Raw genomic sequence first — 17,144 nt, 5'->3', positions numbered from 1 at the left:
ACGCGCAGACGGAAGGGCCGTTTGTAACAGCGAGGCCGGCCACCCCGCGCTCGGATCTTCCGAAGATTCACCGCCGGGACCAAAATCCCGTCTCCTGGGCTCTGCGTGAGGGACATGCTCTGCGGTGTTGTCCGCAGGAGGATGACGCCACGCACGGGTGGGTGTGGGCGGTGAAGGAGCCACGGCACCGAGGCCATACGCGCGGCCGCACCAGGGCAGTGGGATCCGTGTCTCGCAACGGGGCGGGGTGGGGGCTCAGGAGAAGCCACATGCCACGGCGCCAGGCGGGGCCTCGGGACAGGGACTGTGGCCATCCGTCTGTGTGAACCAGCGTGTGCGACGGGGCCTCCCCCATCTGTTCGGGCCCCACGATGAGCGCGAGTGGCTTTACAGTAGAAAACGCCCCAGCAGAGCCGTCACCAGCCGGGAGGAAGCACGGAGGAGGGAAGGCCTGGATCCTGGGCCGCAGCGGGGCCGGGGCGCAGCCAGCGCAGGCAACTGGCAGGTGCTAACAAATGCTTCCCAGAGCGTCCGGCCCACTGGGCTGTGTATACATTAGGCGCCTAGTAGCCACACTGGGCTGAACCACTGACCTCTCTTTCGCTTGAGTGGCCAAGAACAGACGGGGTCGGGGGTACGCCAGGGCGGAGCCCACCAGCACAGGCAGAGCTAGAGGCTCTGCTCCCAGTAGCCCACCACCGCAGAAGGAGGAAAGGGCGTGTTCTGGGAGGGGGGCTCAACCCCACGGGGAGGTCTAGCTCATGAGGGGTCTCTGGGAGGGGGGCGAGCTCCAGAACCTTCCCTGCCTTTTGTGCTCTGCAGTACTGGTGGGTGGCCACAGGACCCGGTCCCAGGAACGGGGCGCAGACCTGGAGGGGAGCCTCGGGGGCCCCGGCGCCCTCCCACGGTCCACAGGCTGCGCTCCTCCGGACGCCTCCCTCCCTGCCGGTGCTGACAAAGGCATGTGGCCCAAGAAAGACAACAGGGGGAGGGAGCAGAGGGGTGAGCACAGAAAGCTATTTTAAACTGCATTCAGGTGGATGCGACACCGCCTGGCTGGCGTCAGCGACCGACCGCGGGGTGCCCAGGGGCCTCCGTTCCGCCGTCCCCTCTGCTTCTGACATTTTCCACGCTCTACGGTGAAAAAGGAGAAGCTGAAAGCTTTCTCTGGAAGGCGTAAAGGGAGAATTTCTTGCAAGGTTTCAAGCAAGAGAATAAACGAGCCCATGCCAGTCCCAACCCCCCAGGAAGGCTCAGAGTTTCAAAGACTGAAAAGGAGCCAGTCACCTCTGCAGTAAAGGCGACAGCGAGCTGGGTGGAGGCCCCCGGACCTCCCCGAGACAGGGAAGGTGCTGAGGACCCAGAGCCAGCGGGGCCACGAGGGGGAAGAGGAGGCAGCGGCCACCGCGGAGCGTCCCTGTGGCCTGCAGGCGCCCGAGACCGTGCACTCCCACTGGCTGGGAACCCAACCCCCAGGACTCCCCAGCCTTCAGCGTAGCCCCCTTCAGAGGTGCCGGCCCTAACACACGGCCGCCTGGCTGCCCAGGGCAGATGCGACTCCCAACAGCCCCCCGGCAGGTCGTCAGTGCCGCCGAGCACCCCGGCCCCGGCACAGGTCGGAGCTCCCCCAAGGCAAGGGCAGCCTCCTGTCCCTTCCTGTCTGTCTGATCATCACCACCTCTCCCCGACCTGACACGTCTGCGGGCGGCCACTGCCCCAGCCTGGACCTGGATACTCTCCGTGCGCTCCAGGGCACAGCTGCTGGCGCCCAAGGGTGCAGGGTCTGCTTGCTCCCTTCTCCACCCCGAGTGCTCACTGCCCCCACCCCGGACACGCACAGCTACACACGGGCGTGTGCACACAGCGTGTGGACACCGGGCTCCACACCGTCAGCACATCGGGAGTGACCTGAGCAGCCACCATGCCCCCCCGCTAGCCTGGCCTCCCCCGAGGGCACAGCTGTCCCGGGGGCAGCACTCCGGATCCGGACAAGAAGGGGCTTCAGGACCAGAGCGTGTGTGTGAGTGTGTGTGTCCGTGTCTGGGACAGCAGGCCCCCCGCAGAGGGGCACCGAGGAGATGATCTCAGGGTCCCGAGTCCCAGGGCACTGTTTTCTCCTTTTCTGTTTGGAGGTGGCCCTCTTTGAGGGATACGCTCTGGTTCCTGGGTGCCCTGGTCATAGCGGCACCCCCTTGAGCTCCCCCTCCAGGCCTGGGGGCAGCAGAGAGCCGCCCAGTGGGAGGAGCTCGGAGTTGTGCTGCCGCCTGGATGTGAGCACTCAGGACGCACCCAGGTCTGGACGGCCGGCCGCTGCAGGATGCAAGGAGCCGCGGGCCGGGAGGGACTCGGGGGCAGGGACATCTCAGGGGCAGGGCGGGGGCCTGGAGGCTGAAGACCCTGGCCTCCTGCATCCTGGATGTTGGGGCTGGTGGCCTGTGCCCAGCGGGGGTGGGTGCTGTGGAAACACATGGACACACTGGTGAGGGGGCGCAGGGCACACCCCCTCCCTCGTGGGGTGCATGTCCTGCCCCAGTGGTCACACTGTGTTCATTCCCAGCTCAGCTCTCGTGTATAACACAAGGCAGCTCCTGGACCCAGGCCCAGGACCGTTGGGAGGTCGGTGTGACCGTACCTGTGTCACCTCCGTGCTTCCGGAACGGTCACTCGTCTCTCCATCACCCCAGAGAGCTGAGCCCGGCTCTTAACTCTCCCTTTTCCGCATCCCAGCGAGCTCCCGGCTGCTGCCCGCTGTGGCCACCCTCTCCCGGGTACAGTGGGTTGAACGGTGCTCCCCCCGCAAGCTATGTCCACATCCTAACCCTGGGACCCCCGAATGTGGCCACCTTTGGAAGTAAGGCCTTTGCAGAGGTGACCAAGTGAAGACGAGGCCACAGGGGAGGAGGGTGGGCCCGGCCCGACCACGATGCCCCTGTATGAGAACAGGACACACAGAGACGCAGGGGGGGGCCCGTGAAGACAGGGGAGAGGCCGGAGCCCTGCGGCCGCCGCCCGGGGACAGCTACAGCCCAGACGCCGGATGAGGCAGGAAGGATCGTCTCCTGGAGCCTCCCCACACCTGGATTTGGGACTCCTGCTCCGGAACGGGGAGACGCTAGGAGGCCTCTGTGGTTGTGGGTCCCTGCCCAGCATGCGGTCCTCGTCACAGCAGTCCCTGCCGGACACAGGCCCTCAGCTCAAGGTCAAAGCTGTGAGCGGGAGTGGCCTGAACCGAAGCTGAGTGGGGCTTCCTTCCCTGCCCCAAGGACGAGGCCGAGGCCCCCTGCCTCTGGACACTGTCCAGACCGGAGGAGAGTGACATGGCAGGCAGCTCCGCTCTAACACTTCCCTCTGCCCCATCTGGGGCACGTCCAAATCAGCCCCTTGCCCCGTCCCCCATGAGCAGCGTCCCCCGTCCCTCCCAGCCCCGTGCGGCTGAGACACCGTCCCAGCATCGACCCGGCAGAAAACCGGCCCGTGACTGCAGATGCCAGCCGGTCTCCCGGGGAGGGTCTCCGGGCAACGCAGCAACACCGCAGCCCCACGGCTGGGGTCATCTCCTGCGGTCCGGCGGCAGCCTGTCCATCCCACTCGGCCGGCTTCTGGAAGCCCCTGGAAGGGTCACCATGGGCCCCTCTGCCCCCAGAGCCAGACTCCAGATGCGTTTATCACTCACACTCCCCGAAGCGTGGGCGGACAGCGGACGAGCCGCCGGCAGCGGCCACACTGCTCTCCTCGCTGGTCTTGGGGATGGTGGCCTCTCTCTACAGTCGCCTTCCGGCCTCCTGCCTGTGACAAGGGAGGGGCGTCTGGTCTTTGTCCTGCCGATCTCGGGTGGCTGGGGCGCTGACCACCCGCTCCTGGCTTCGCGCAGCCCCCGGCTCTGACAGACGATGGGGATTTTCTAGCTGTCGCAACAACTGATCCGTTCTTGTCAGATACAAATTCGCTTATGTAAAAAGTGAGCGGATTTACAGAGACGCGCTTCAGAGTAACAGTACAGACGGCAGTGGAGAAATTAAGCCATGGAAAGCCCGAGAAGCACCCGGAAGGCGTCCTGAAAACGCCAGAAGCCGCTCAGAGTGTGGGGTCCCACCCTGGCCAGGGGCCCGCGCTTTCTCCACTCGAGCAGGCCCCGCCTTGACGGCCGGGGTCTCAGCCATAAAATAAAATGTAAATACAGAAAACCAGCCAGACGTTTGGCCTCGTGACTTTCCTAGACCAGGGCCGTACCCCCACCCGGGTCAGAACCCAGGTCGCCCAGGATGCCAGCCCCAGGCGGCGCCCTGCCGCCCCCGAGGGACAACCAGACCCACAGGGACAACCAGACCCACCACGCGCTGCACCTTAGGGTCCAGGCTGGCGTCCCATCCGCCCCGTGTTCCGCCGTTCCCCTCCCCCGCTCACAGTTTGTGGGAAGCCGGCGGCGTCTGACCCAGAGCTTCTGGACAAGCCCTCCCGAGCCGGAACCGAGCAGGCACCCGTGCGCACCGGACGCCCGTCCCCGCGAGACCCTGGGCGAGAACGAACACACCGAGACCAACCGTCCCGGCCGCTAAGTCACATCGCTGTGCGCGGCCTCGCTCACGACTCGCGGGCAAATCTCAGGTCGCCTTGCAGCCCCACCCGCTCGGGGTCCGCACACCCTCCCCACAACCTTCCTCATCTGGCTGCCTCGACTGGAGCAGGCTCGAAGCAGAAACCAGCTTTCAGAAGAAGAAAATAAAACAAACAGCAAGTCTGCAACACGGAGCATCAGGAAAGGAGTCTGGGGCCATTTAGTGGAGGGACAGTCAGTCCCGGACGCGCTGGGGGCGCGGGGCACGTGGCCAGGTGGTCCCCGTCCCCTCGCGCCCCGCCCCGCACCCCGCCGGATGTTCGCAGGCAGGCGTTCCTGCCTCTCCGAGGCCCGACCTGCGCATCCATCAGACGGGGATGCTGGTAGGGCTCGGTGCACTGGTGTGTTCAAAGGGTTAAAAGAGAGAGTTCATCTCAAACCCTTCAAAAAATGTTCATCCCTCGTAAAACGAATCGTTGCCAGGGAAGGGTTAAATGATTTCTCACACCTTAAAGCCGTGAGGAATCCTGCAGGGGCGCGGGGGTGGGGGGTTAACTCACGCTGGCAGGATTTCCACGGAGTGTGTTCGAAACTGCCCCATGGGGTTACTCCTGCTCCCACGGGCGGCCCGGCGCAGCCCCGGCCGTGACACGCGGCCACGCCGGGAGAGCGCACCGGAGATAAACAGTGTGTTCCCTGCGCGTTCGAGATTTAAAAATAAACTGAGAAGCAGACACGGTTCAAAATAATGACGGGTCGGGAAGACAGTCAGTCGCCCGCCTGTCTTCCTCCTGCCATTCGCCCCGTCACGGCGTAAAACCGGCGCGGCAGCCCCGGTGCCCTCTGGCAAGCAGGGGGAGGACAGGCTGGTGGGGCCCCGTGGCAGGCGGCAGCAACGGTCCCTCGGGGGGGACGCGCCCGAGGAACCACCCCCCCGCCCCTAGCCGGCCGCACCAAGAGTGATGGACCCACGTCCGCTTTGCCTGGAGGACGTCCCCCCCCCCCCTTTCTTGGCTGCACTCGGCGTTCTGGGTGGGGTCTGCAGAGTCCAGGCCCCGCTTCCGAAGCTCACGTGGTCAGCTCCACGCAGGGACTCCGGGCACTGCCCGCTCTTCCTCCCGTGGGCTCCGGGCCGTTTGAACGGCGCTGGTTACGGGCACTGAAGTCCTCCTCCCCATTCTCTGAGTGTGCAGGGGGGGCAGGGGACCCAGAAGACCCCGCCCCCAGCCAGAGTTCTAGAGGGTGGGGCAGGAGGGCCGACCCTGAGGGGCCCCCACGACTCCCCACGTGACTGTCCCGGAGAAAGGCCGGCGGCATGAGCACCCACAGCCCACTGCGGCATCGACCACATCCTGCCTGGAAGAAAGGCCACGTCTGGTTTCACATGGGCCACTGTGGAGGGAGGGGCACCCGCGGTCCAGGGCGTAACCATCACGGGCCCCTCCTCCTGCCCTTGGCAGCGGCCCAGGTCCATCTGGTGGCCTGTGTACCCTGACCAGCTGGGAGCAGAGCTTAGTGGGACCCTGGACCCTGGAGGGCTCCAGGTCAGGCTGCTGCTTCTACCAGCTCTATGGAGACACAACCACGCACGCTGCTGAAGGACCCCCGCCCTGTTACTGCCTCTGTCCCCTGCGTGTTCGTCTGTTCCCGGAGGTGAGAAGTGTAAATTCTACCGTCTTGGCATATTTTAAGTCTAAGGTGGAGTCATCAACTAGCGCCATCGCGCCACACGGATCTGCTGTTTCTAATTAACAGCGTGTGCTGGTCACCGAGAGTCCCCTTAGGGGGCCCTGGCAAACCTCTTTGTCCTGCGTGCCCCCCGGGAGGGGCCGTTGAGCCTGCAGCCCCGTGCCGAGAGCAGCCGGGGGACGGCTTCTCCCTCCAGTGGGGTGGGAGTCCGTGGTCTTCCCACGGGGACGGACGTGGCGGGTGGGGCCCCTGGGCCGGGCAAGTAAGCTGAGTTGCTAAGAACATACGCCTCGGGCCAGGACCCTGGCCCTGCTCGGAGCCGCGGCCTCTGCTCACCCACCCAGGCCCAGGGGTCTCGAGCTCCACACACGCTCTGTGTTCTTCACCGATCCCTCCCCCAATAGCATCACCAGTGGCCACTCGGCTGCATCCGGCTGGGCTGCTCGGGCGGGCGCGCACCCTCAGACCCCGAGACCCCAGTTCAGGCCGATGCCCTGGGTGGGCTCCCGGCCCCGCTGCCGGTGAGACCCGGACACAGAACGCGCTCCTGGGAGAAAATGGAATAAAATGGAAACGAGCCGGTCGTCCCTGGGAGGCAGAGCGGGAACAGCCCGCGCCTTACAGAGCTAGGAGGACGCGCAGGGACGCGCGACCCACAAGAACCGCGGACGGCCGCGGACGCGCGTTGGTGAGCTCTCTGCGCCTCCAGACCCAAGAGGAAGGAGAGAGGGCAGGAAGGGGACACCAGCCGGAGGCCCTGCGCTGTTTGTGGACCCGCCCATATATAGTCAAAACACGGAAACAGGCTGCGCCCAGCTGGGAAAGTCTCCAGGGGGCAGGGGTGCGGCGGGCAGGGCGTCCTGCAGGCTCTCCTGGGCAGTCAGGGCCCTGTGCTCTGCTCGACCTTCCGGGCTTTAAACCCGAAGCAACCAGAGCCGGACGGTACAACCTTGGCCCGGGGGAGTGGGGGGGTTGTATCCTTTCGTGTGGTTCCTGTGTTTCAACATTTCACAAGCGTTGCCCATTAATCGCAGTTTTAATTGATGATAAGGAGTCGGCCCCTCCCCGTTCCAAGAGCCCAGTGGCTTGGCAGCACCTGAACCGGCAGAGGGCGGTCTGGGCTCGGTGCGCATCGTGGGCCAGCCCTGAGCTTCCCGCACAGGACTCAGCACTGTGACGCCCATTGTATGGATGAGAAAACCAAGGCCTGGAGCTCCAGGGGCTTGCCCAGGGCCACTCGGCCAGAGGCGGATCAGAGGAGGGGCAGGGACTCCTGGCCAGTGCGTGGACTGCGGAGCCCATGTCCTAACCAGCAGGCACTGCGCAGCCCCGGAGCCCCCACGGGAAGTCGGAGCACCTTCGGCAGAGGCCGTGTTTACAGACCGGGGCATCTGGCTTGACGAGTTCCAGCTCTCTGCCTGCCTCTGTGTATAACAAGACATCCCAACCGAACAAACAAAATCAGCAGCTCACTGTCCGGCCGGGGGAAAAACAAATGCCATTTTGCCAGCGCGTGGGAAGGAGGAGCCGGGGGCTCAGATCAGAAGGGGTCAGGCCAGGAGCAGGAGGCCCAACACAGGAGGCGAGGGGGACTCCTGCAAGCTTACCCCGAAGACCACAGGCTCCACAGAGAAGGTGCCAGGCCACGCCTGAGCCTCCCCAAACAGCTGGTCCGCTGCAGGGCTGGAAGAGTGTTCCAGGCAAGGGAACAGCATATGCTAAGGCAGCAGGTGCAGTGACAGCCTGCTTTCCTCGTCACCATACCTACAGCTCAGCTTCTGCTCTAATGCCAAGTCCCAGCGCCCCCTCCCTGTAGCCCCTCCCCTGGCCAGCACCCCCATGGTCCTACTGTGCAGCTGGCCTTGGGTCAGCACCGCCCACACCTGGTTTCTAACTCATGAGGAGCTGCCCAGAGCCACCAACGTGTGGCTGATGCTTACCCAGGAGACACAGGAGACCGTCTGATTTCTCAGGGGACTGCTGTGGCCTGCACTTACAGATAGCAAAGGAAGTTTCTGCTGCCCCCAGCACCTGGGGTTGAGAACCCCAGAGCCGTCTCTTCCTTGCCCAGGCCTCCCAATCCACCCACCATGGGCCCAGTCTCACCCCCCCTGCCGCCCCCTGTCCACAGAGCGCCGGGGGCCGGGGTCGGGCATCTCTGCGGCTCCAAAGCCAGGCTGTGGAGTCATCCATCGCTCTGCTCGGCCCCGTGCAGCAGCTCGGCGGGGTCGGGCAGGCAGGGATCCAGGGCTCCCCACCGTCCCCTGCTCAGGATTCCCCAGGACCGGGGCATGCGGCTAACCCAGAGACCCCGGCCCAGGCTTTGTTCAAGGGGCTGCTGCAGAAAGGCGGAAACAAAGTGCCCCAAGCCCCAGACAGCCACTCTGGTCTTTAGGGTCCGAGCGGCTGGTGTGGAGCAGAGAACATCCTGTCTCCCAGGGCTGGGGTGAGGGGCCTACAACCTCAAGGCCCATGGGAGGGCCATGCTGGCAAGGGCCCCGACCCCCCGACATCCTGAAGACCTCCTCTAACTCCAGGGTACACACAAGAACTGGCAGCCCACGCCCGTGCCCCCACAAAGGAGCGCTCTCTTGAAACAGCCGAGGCACAGAAACCCACATTCCAGCGACGCCAAAGCAACGGCAGGAGGGCTCTTCCCTGGGCTCCGGGTAGCCGGGGCCCCTGGTGATAGTATTCATCCCACAGCGGGGAGACTGCAGGTCTGAGTGTGGCTGTCCTGCCCCCTGGGCCCAGGGTTCTGGATTTGGGGGGCTTCCTGACAAGTGGGGTGGGGTCCGTCCCATAAGGCCGATCTGGCCTCCCCATTTAGCTGCTCTGCTGCTCACTGGTCTCCTCGGGCTGCTGTGGCCCAGGGAACATGATATGCAGCCACGGGCCCTCTAAGGGACCCTCGCAGGCTGAAGCCCACGAGGCAGGCAGGAACATCCCAGGGCACCCCCCCACCTCCTGTCCCTCCTAGGCATCAGCTGGCCCTTTAAGCGACCTCCGGGTGCCCATTCACCCCAGGAAGCAGCAGGAGCTCCTTCCCCTCGGCCTGGATGCCCGTCCCTGTGTGCAAGCTGCTGTTCCCAGTGTGGCTGTGGCCAAGGGACAAAGGCGCCACCCTGCCTGCCCGCTGGCCCGCAGAGGCCCCTACTCCCTCTCCTCCTCCTGCTTTCCTGGGGACCTGCCCATCTCCAATCCAGAGTGCGGCCTGTGCCTGGTTTCCAGACTGCCCGGGCCTTAGACGGGGCAGTGACCCGTGGGATGGGGTATTGCCAGATCCCTCCTCACGGCCTCATTAGGCCTCCTGAAACTCCCCGTCACGGGACACAGTTCGCTTGTGGGGCCTCATCTTCCCCGAGTCCTTCGTGCCTGTGAGGGTGAGAGGGGCCCAGGGGGTCCGCGCCGCTCAGCGGCAGCCTTTCCTCCCAGGTGAGCCACGGTGCGCTTTCTGTCTCTGACTCAGGAAGGACGGGCGCCCTGGGCAGCGCCGCAAACTAGGCCTTTTGGACATGAGCACATCGGGGGACCCGACAGGAGACGCGGAGCGGGCGTCGTCTCAAGACGCTGGCTTCCCTAGACAAGGGCAATCCTGTGGCTTCGCGTGAGCACAGAGCACCTACTAGGTGCCAGGCCCCGAGCACACAGTCAGGCAACGGGGGTGTGACGACCGCTCGTGCTCACGCTAAGCGCCTGCCGCAGGCCTGGCTCTGGCCGACCGACCGCCTTCTCCGCATCCGGTCATTCCATGAAGCAAACCGAGGAGGGAGGTGATTCAGACACGGATCCGCGTGGCTAAGAAAATGAAGCCCGTCCAGCTACCTCGGAACGGGTGCCTCGTGACCACAGAGGGGCCCGGCGACACCTGAGTTGAGAGCTGCTTGGCCCCGAGGACGAGGGAACAGGGAAGGCAAAGGCCCCAGGTAACAGAGGCTAGGCCTGGGGCCGGATGCCCGTGGGCAGGGGCGCGGAGGTGCGGGGGGCCTATGGGCAGGCGGGGACCGGCCGTCCGGCACCTCGTGAGGCCCAGAAGGGAGTGTGGGACTATCTGGAGGTCACTGTGAGTCACGGAGGACTCGAAGCCGGTAGGCTGCACGAGGTGGCCCGTATTTCAGAGATCATGCTGGCTACTGGCTGGAGACAGAGCCGGGGGGTGAGACTGAAGTCTGCTGGGGGCTGGTGTGGTCTGAGCCCGGGACAAAAGAGAGGCCGACAGGTGGCCTCTGGAGACTGAGCGAACCACTGGCTTTGAGATACACGACAAAGGCCCCCTGGGGGTCCTGGAGCCCCCAAAGCCAGCCACCCAGCTCCTGTCCTGAGCGGTGGGGACTGTCTCCCCCTGGCCCAATGGCCTAGATAATGTTGCTAGTCCTTTGGTGGTCCCGGGCCTCCCTAGGGCCAGGCCGGATGGCTCTGAGGCCCTTCCCAGGGGTCATCAAGCACTCTACCCCTCATCCGTGATCCTGGTCGCGGGGATTTCCTCCCTACAGATCCCCAAAGCTCTTCTGGGCTGCCCCACATCTTGGGCCAGCAGCATTCCTTGCACTGGGTGGCTTGTCCCCCAGCTACTTTACTGAAGAACTCTAGGCGAGACCCACTGTTCTGCCCTGGCCCTGCCCGAGCCCTGCTTCCCCACTGGGCAGGTCCTGACCACACAGCTGGGGCCCACTCCCCTTGGCAGAGACACCAGGCCAGCAGAAGCCAAACTCACACCCGCCAGTGCATGCTCCCAGGGCCCTGGCTCGGAACCGCCTGCTCCCAGCCCAAGTTCTTTGTATGCACCCATCACTACCCAGGCCTGCAGAAGGTCCACAGGCTGCTTAGAATCTCCCCAGATGAGTGGTCGCCTCGTGAGGGTCCCCAGTCCAGCCCAGGCCGGTGCAATGCCTCTGAGGGCTAAAGTTCTGTTCCCTTGACCTGTAGGCTTGGTAGGTTACGGGGCAAATCCGGCCCCCAGAACAGTGTCTTGTTCCTCCAGGGTGGCCGTGAGCCGTGCAAGGAGCTCCCGGGCCAGCGCGCCGGGCCACTGCTGGGAGGTCACTGCACCACCCCAACCCTGCCACTCCCCCCAGCAAGGCACCCGACCCAGGGGCCCCACGGGGGGAAGCACATCTGACAGCTCCCTTCGTGCCAGGATATCTGGGTCCTCTTGTTGTGCACCGTTCAGCCCCCGTCCTGGGGTTCATGCCTCACCCCTATAACCGAGAGCTGGGTCTGCACGGTTGCTCGGCTGCGGCCGCATGCCTGTCGCTGGGACTACACACGGGAAAGGGGCAGGGCGTGCTTCTGTCACCTTGTCACCTTGGGGGGGATCCCCTCCACCTGCACACCGCGTGTGCACACCACAGAATCGAGAGACACGAGTCCCCAAAAACACAGCGGCCAGAGACACCCAGCAGTCTGCAAACCAGGGGTTCCTCGTGCAGGTTTCCGCTTAGCATGTCAGGTTACTCCCCTGGCTGGGGAAGCTTCCCTGAAGAGACTGCGGGACCGACGCTGATCCCGGACATGCTAAGGGGGACCGGCTGCACTCAGCGGCCGGAGCCAGAAGCAGGGCTCAGAAGAGGACAGACTCGCCGCCTTCAGGGCCCAGGAAGGACCAGCTTTCTAGCTTTGGGCTGGCTTCCAGGACTCCCTGCCCAGGCCTCTGCACAGGCCTCCCCCCTCCCCAGGACGAGGCGGGGTCAGAAGGCCCTCTCCTGGCCCATCTGCTTTGTCACCTTTTCTCAGCACAGCCTGGTAAGACACAGCAGACAGACCCACTGGCTGCTGCCTCCCAGGCCCCCGCGGCCCCACACACGTGGGGCAGACAATGGGTTCCGAGATCCAGAGCCTGAAGCCTGAAGGGGGGCATCAGATGCCCCCGAGCCCCGCTGTTCGTAAAGCCGGTCAAGTTGGAGGAGCCACAAGGCCCTGCAAAGCAAGGCATTGGGGTAAGAGCGTGACCAAAAGACCACCCAGCCTGCTCGCGCTGAGGGCAGGGTGTCTGCGCTCTGGAACCGGATCCACACGGTGCACGCGGGGCCAAGGACTCACACATCGAACCTGGAGGCCATGCCCACGTCCCTAGCTGTGACACCCTGAGGCTCTCCCTGGCCTGGGGGACACACCTGGGTACAATCCCAAAGGCCCACCTGTCAAAGGGATTCAGGCAGAGAGGCAGATGCGTATCTAAATTCTTTCCCGTGTAGACAGAGCAGCAAGTTCATAGAATCCCAAGATGGCAAAAGAGCAGGAACCCAGCCAGCTGCTCCAGCAAGGCCTGGCCTGGCCTGGCCCAGCCCAGGGATGTGTGGGGGCAGAGAAGCCCACCTCGGCCCAGACGACCTGTGCCTGTCCCCAGACGCTCGGAGTCCCAGCTCCAGCTGGCCCCTGACAGCGGACAGCCCACCAGGAGGGAGGGGCCGAGCCCAGGGAGCCCAGGCGGGAGAGTGGCCCCCAGGGGCTGCCCACAGCGCCCCCTCCACCGTGTCCCACCCTCCCCAGGAGCCTCAAGCGCTGGCGACCCTCTGGGAGACTCATGTCCGCCGCCCCCTCCCAACACTGGCTACGACTCTATCTTTAGGGTGTCAGTGGCCTACAGATGGGAGGGCGGTGGGCGAGGCAGGGGTCGTCCCTCAGGCCGGGCGGCCGCTGGCTCCGTGGGCCCAGACGCCGCCGCGCTCGGAGGGAGCCCACGGCGGCGAGGCCGGACCCGACCCAGGGTGCGCCGGGCTGGGGGCGCGCACGGCCAGCCCCCCGCGGCCCCGCTCCTCCAGGCCCTGCCGGGCGGGAGGCGGGCTGCGCGCGCCGCTCCCCACGCCCGGGCCCCACCCGCGCCCCGGCCCGCCCGCTCCTGGGACCGGCCCCGCGCCCCCGGGGCTCCCCGCCAGGCCGCTGTCGCGCGCGCCGGGCTGCGCCCCAGTCCCCGGGCCCCCGCCGGCCGCGGCAGTCCCCGAGCCCCGCAGTCGGCCGCCGCCGGACGCTCCGGGCCCTCTCGGCCGCGGCCCCGCCGGGCCCCTCCCCGGGCCCTCCCGGCCGCCTCCCCGGCCGGCCCGGCGCTCCCCGCCCGCCGCGCCCCTGCCCCTACCGTGCGGCGACGCGGGGCCGGGGGCCGGGCGCGCGGGGCTCAGCTGGCGGCGCGGCCCGGCTGCAGGAAATGCCAGCGCACTGGTCCGACCGCGGAGCCCGGGCGGGGAGCGGCGGCGGCGGGAGGAGGGAGCGCGGCGGGGAGGGGCGGGGAGGAGGCCGGGCGCTGGAGGACCGAGCGGGGGAGGAGCAGGGAGGAGGAGGGAGGGGGCCGCAGCGGGGAGGGGGCAGGGGGAGGGCTCGGCGGCCGCAAAACCCGGGAGGGATCCGCGGCGCTGGAGCCGGGCACGGGGACCCCAGGCGTACTCCGCGCCCCCCAGTCCCGGCCGGGGCCGCCGAGCCGCCACAGGTCCTGCCGCTGGGCAGGCTCGATGGCGGTGAGCAGGGAGGCCGCCTGGGCTCTCCGGTAGATGCCTGGCGACCTCCAGCCCACCCTAAGCACAGTCCCGGGTGCCCCCTCTCTCTTCCTGGGCCCCAGAAACTGTCATCAGTTTTCTTGCTGGGACAGAAGCCACCGGAACATGAAGAACCCCGGAAACCCCAGCCCTTTGTCCTTGTCCTACAGGTATGCCGAACAGGACCTCGAGGTCACACCCCATGTTTCTAACAGCACCTCTTCCTTGGGACTCTTGCTAGGAACCCACCCGCTGCAGATTTCCTTCTGTGGGTCCCCTTGTCCCTTCTGCTCCCAGAGACCTTTCTAGACCCCGATGCCCTCTGGTGTGGAAGACGTTCATTCAGCAGGTGGGAGCTGAGGAGGTGAGGGTCTTCCCCAGCTCCTCACCTGTAGGCCCTGAAGCCGTGTGACCTCCTCACTGGCCCCAGTGTCTCCCCAGCCCCGGCCCTCCAGGCTGAGGTGCTCTAGAACCTCAGAACCTCAGGACTTCAGGACCTCTTCAGAATTGCCAGCAGCCTTCCAATAGCATCTGTCCCCCCCGAGGCCAAGACGGGGTGAGCTGGGCTCTTCCAGGCATCCCCAGACCAGGGAGGACATGCAAGGGCACAGAGCCTTTTCCAAATGGAAACGCTCCCTCAGTCTGTTCCCTTCCGAGGGATGGGACCGACCCTCACCGAGCCCCAGCCTTTCCCACGTCTGACACTTTGGCCCACATAGGCATTTCCACAGTCTGATTTTATGTTGGGCCAAGAGTGCCCCCTAAGCCTGGTGGTCAGGCAGGACCATATGCAGGACACATTCGGCTGCCTTGGGGGGGCCCCTTCAGGCCCTGGGACTGGAGTAGGCATGGGGTAGCCATCGCCTACCTTGGCTCTGCTCCCAACCAGCCAGGTGGGTGGCCCGGACCAAACCCCCTCCCCCAGCCTCAGTACCGGGCCCACCCACCTTAGACCAGGTGCCTTCCCCAGGGGGGCACAGAAGCACCAGCCAGGGATGGTTATCTGAGGGGCCATGGGCCGGGGGCCCTGCTCTAAGCTCATCCCCAGGACAAGCCCGCTCCTGCCCCATTGTCACCTTGCAAGGCCTTTGGATGCAGAAGTGTTCAGACAAGATGCTCAGGGCCATAGCGGGGCCCGCTCTGCTCCTGCAGCAGGCGGCCCCCCGCAGAATAGGGTCCGCTCAGTGTGCCAGGCTCTTCACTCTCTGAAGAGCCTCGCATCTACACAAAGCTGGGGTGTGCTGGTTGCCGGGCCAATGCGCAGGGGACTGAGCCAGAAAACAAAGCGGTTCTCCCCCGGGGCGGAGGTCTCCGGGGCCCACACGGGGCAAGTTTCCAGTCACGGATGATACTGGCTATTTGCAGGCAGCTTGATCTCACGAAATGAGACTGCTGAGGGCAGAGGTCAAAGGGACACCTGGCCAAATAGAGGGGTGGGGGTGGGAAGCCCCCTCCAAGATGACAAAGCAGGGGTGGGTCAGAGGGCGGAGCTGGGCTCACTGGGATGGGTCAGCAGGGGGCCGCAGGCCCAGGAAGAAAGGAAGTTTCCACGCACTGGACACAGCTCTGGACTCTTCCAGCTCAGTCCCGGGCAGGTGACATGCTCCTCTGGACCTCTGTTTACCTACCTGTCAAATGGAGGTGTGTATGGGCACTGTGGTCAGTGCAGGAAACACGACTGTGGAGGGGCCTCGGGGGTGAGCAGAGCGGGGCTAGCTAGCTGCCTGGGAGCTGGGGTCGGGGGAGCGGGCGTGGGCAAGGCTCTGCATTGCCCTGCCTTGGTTTCCTCGCCTAGAAACGGGGCCGAGGGCTCGGGGGTGAGCAGAGCAGGGCTAGCTAGCTGCCTGGGAGCTGGGGTCAGGGGAGCGGGCGTGGGCAAGGCTCTGCATTGCCCTGCCTTGGTTTCCTCGCCTAGAAACGGGGCCGACGACCGTAGCTTTGTTCCTCCTCTGGCCTAAGCGGCCACGCATCCCCAGGGCAGAAACAGACTTCTGAGCTGAGCCCAGGGGAAGGGACGGCTTGCACAGTCTGCACAGCAGCCACTGTCTTCTTCCCCGGCTCTGATCTTAGGATCAGAGAGATCCGCCCGTGGGAAGATGTGCGAAAGGGCCTTTGCACGTGCAGACTTCACTCCTGGGCGAGCATGGCGCTTACCTGGGCCCGTTTCGGAGAGGGTGCCTGCAGGGATGGGCTGCCGGGGCTCCAGCCTTGGCAGGGCCACGTGCCGGCCGGCCGAGGGCCACAGGGGAAGAGCGCTGAGCCAGACGTGGTGCCAGCCCCATCCTTACCCATGCTTCCCGAACCGGCAGAATCTGCATATGATTTCTCCCCATTTCTCAGATAAGGAGACTGAGGCCCAAGGAGCAGGCCTGTGGGTGGGATTCCTTGCTCCTAGCTGGGCCCCGATCCTGTTCCTCTGGGCAGCAGTGGGGGAACCTGGAGGCTTGGGCAGGACAGGTGAGCCTGGGCCCCGAGGCCCTCCCTGCTGCCCCAAGGGCAGGGCCACCTTAGGCATATGGCCTGCGGAGCTTGACAGCCACTCAGAGCCAGCTCCGGGAACGTCTCTGCGGCGAGACCCTTCACTCCCTGGTCTGGGTCCTTACCTGGGCCACGGGGCGGAGGCAACACCCCCCGCGCGGTGCGTCATGCGGAGTCTGGAGCCCACACAGCCTCCAGAACCCAGACCCTAATCATATAAACAACAGTGGCGTTCATGCATCTCCCGCCCTGTGGCTGGCGCTGTGGCCCCACTTTCCGCGTGTGGCCCCACGGCATCGCCCGCTCCCCGTAGGTGGCGGTCACCATTCTCGGCACAGTAGCGAGGGTCGGCTGTCCGCTCGGGCAGGCGGCTGGGAAGGGGCCGACGCCCGGCCTGGCCCGCTGGCTGGAGAAGCTGGTCCCGGGCTCTCCCTCTCCACTCCCCCAGTCTGGGCGGGCCTGGGCGGGCCTGCTGTCTGCGGCCTCACCTCCGCGCCCACGGTGGAGGGTGGAGCAGGAGGTCGGGGCCTGGGGAAGGAGCAGGGAGGCTCTCTGTCCCCGGACGTGGCCCTCCTTCTCCGGCACAGAGTCGCTGTGTGATGTGTTCACAAGCTGAGTCACCAAGCAGGTGTGGGGGGCCGGGCAAGGGTGTTTTCTGGTTCTCTCGGGGAAACCTGGGAAGTCCGGCTGCAGAGTCTCCCTTGGGAAGACTGGGGGGGGGTGGGCGGGGGGGCCTTCCACGGTGCTGGGGCTCCCTGAAGAGGCCCGCTGCCGGGTGGAGTTCACACGCGCCCTTCCTCTCTCTCTCACACACATACCCACCCTCCAGGAGGACACATCCCAGCCCCAGGTTCAGGCGAACACCGGATGGTAAAGTCCTACTCTCCTGCTGGCCGTACTCGCTCTCCTGCCTGGGGAGGCGAGAAGGTGCCGTGTATAGGGCACACCTCGGGGCC

General features: G+C 65.6%; 1 protein-coding gene across 2 annotated transcripts in view; it reads right to left on the bottom strand.

Moving 5' to 3' along the window:
- The window catches only part of OSBPL5 (oxysterol binding protein like 5), a 49,056-nt gene extending 35,590 nt beyond the window's left edge, over positions 1 to 13,466 (bottom strand). The window contains exon 1 of one of the 2 annotated variants that reach the window (XM_032358439.1): positions 13,317 to 13,466. The gene's annotated coding sequence lies outside the window, so the exon portion shown is untranslated. Of the gene's footprint in view, positions 1 to 5,207; positions 5,212 to 13,316 lie in introns of those variants that run through there. The other variant, XM_032358442.1, reaches the window with a different exon arrangement.
- Positions 13,467 to 17,144: the final 3,678 nt, after the last annotated feature.

Source organism: Mustela erminea, chromosome 9, assembly GCF_009829155.1.
Source record: "Mustela erminea isolate mMusErm1 chromosome 9, mMusErm1.Pri, whole genome shotgun sequence".
Lineage (NCBI taxonomy): Eukaryota > Metazoa > Chordata > Mammalia > Carnivora > Mustelidae > Mustela > Mustela erminea.
This window is presented reverse-complemented; position numbering and strand designations above follow the sequence as displayed.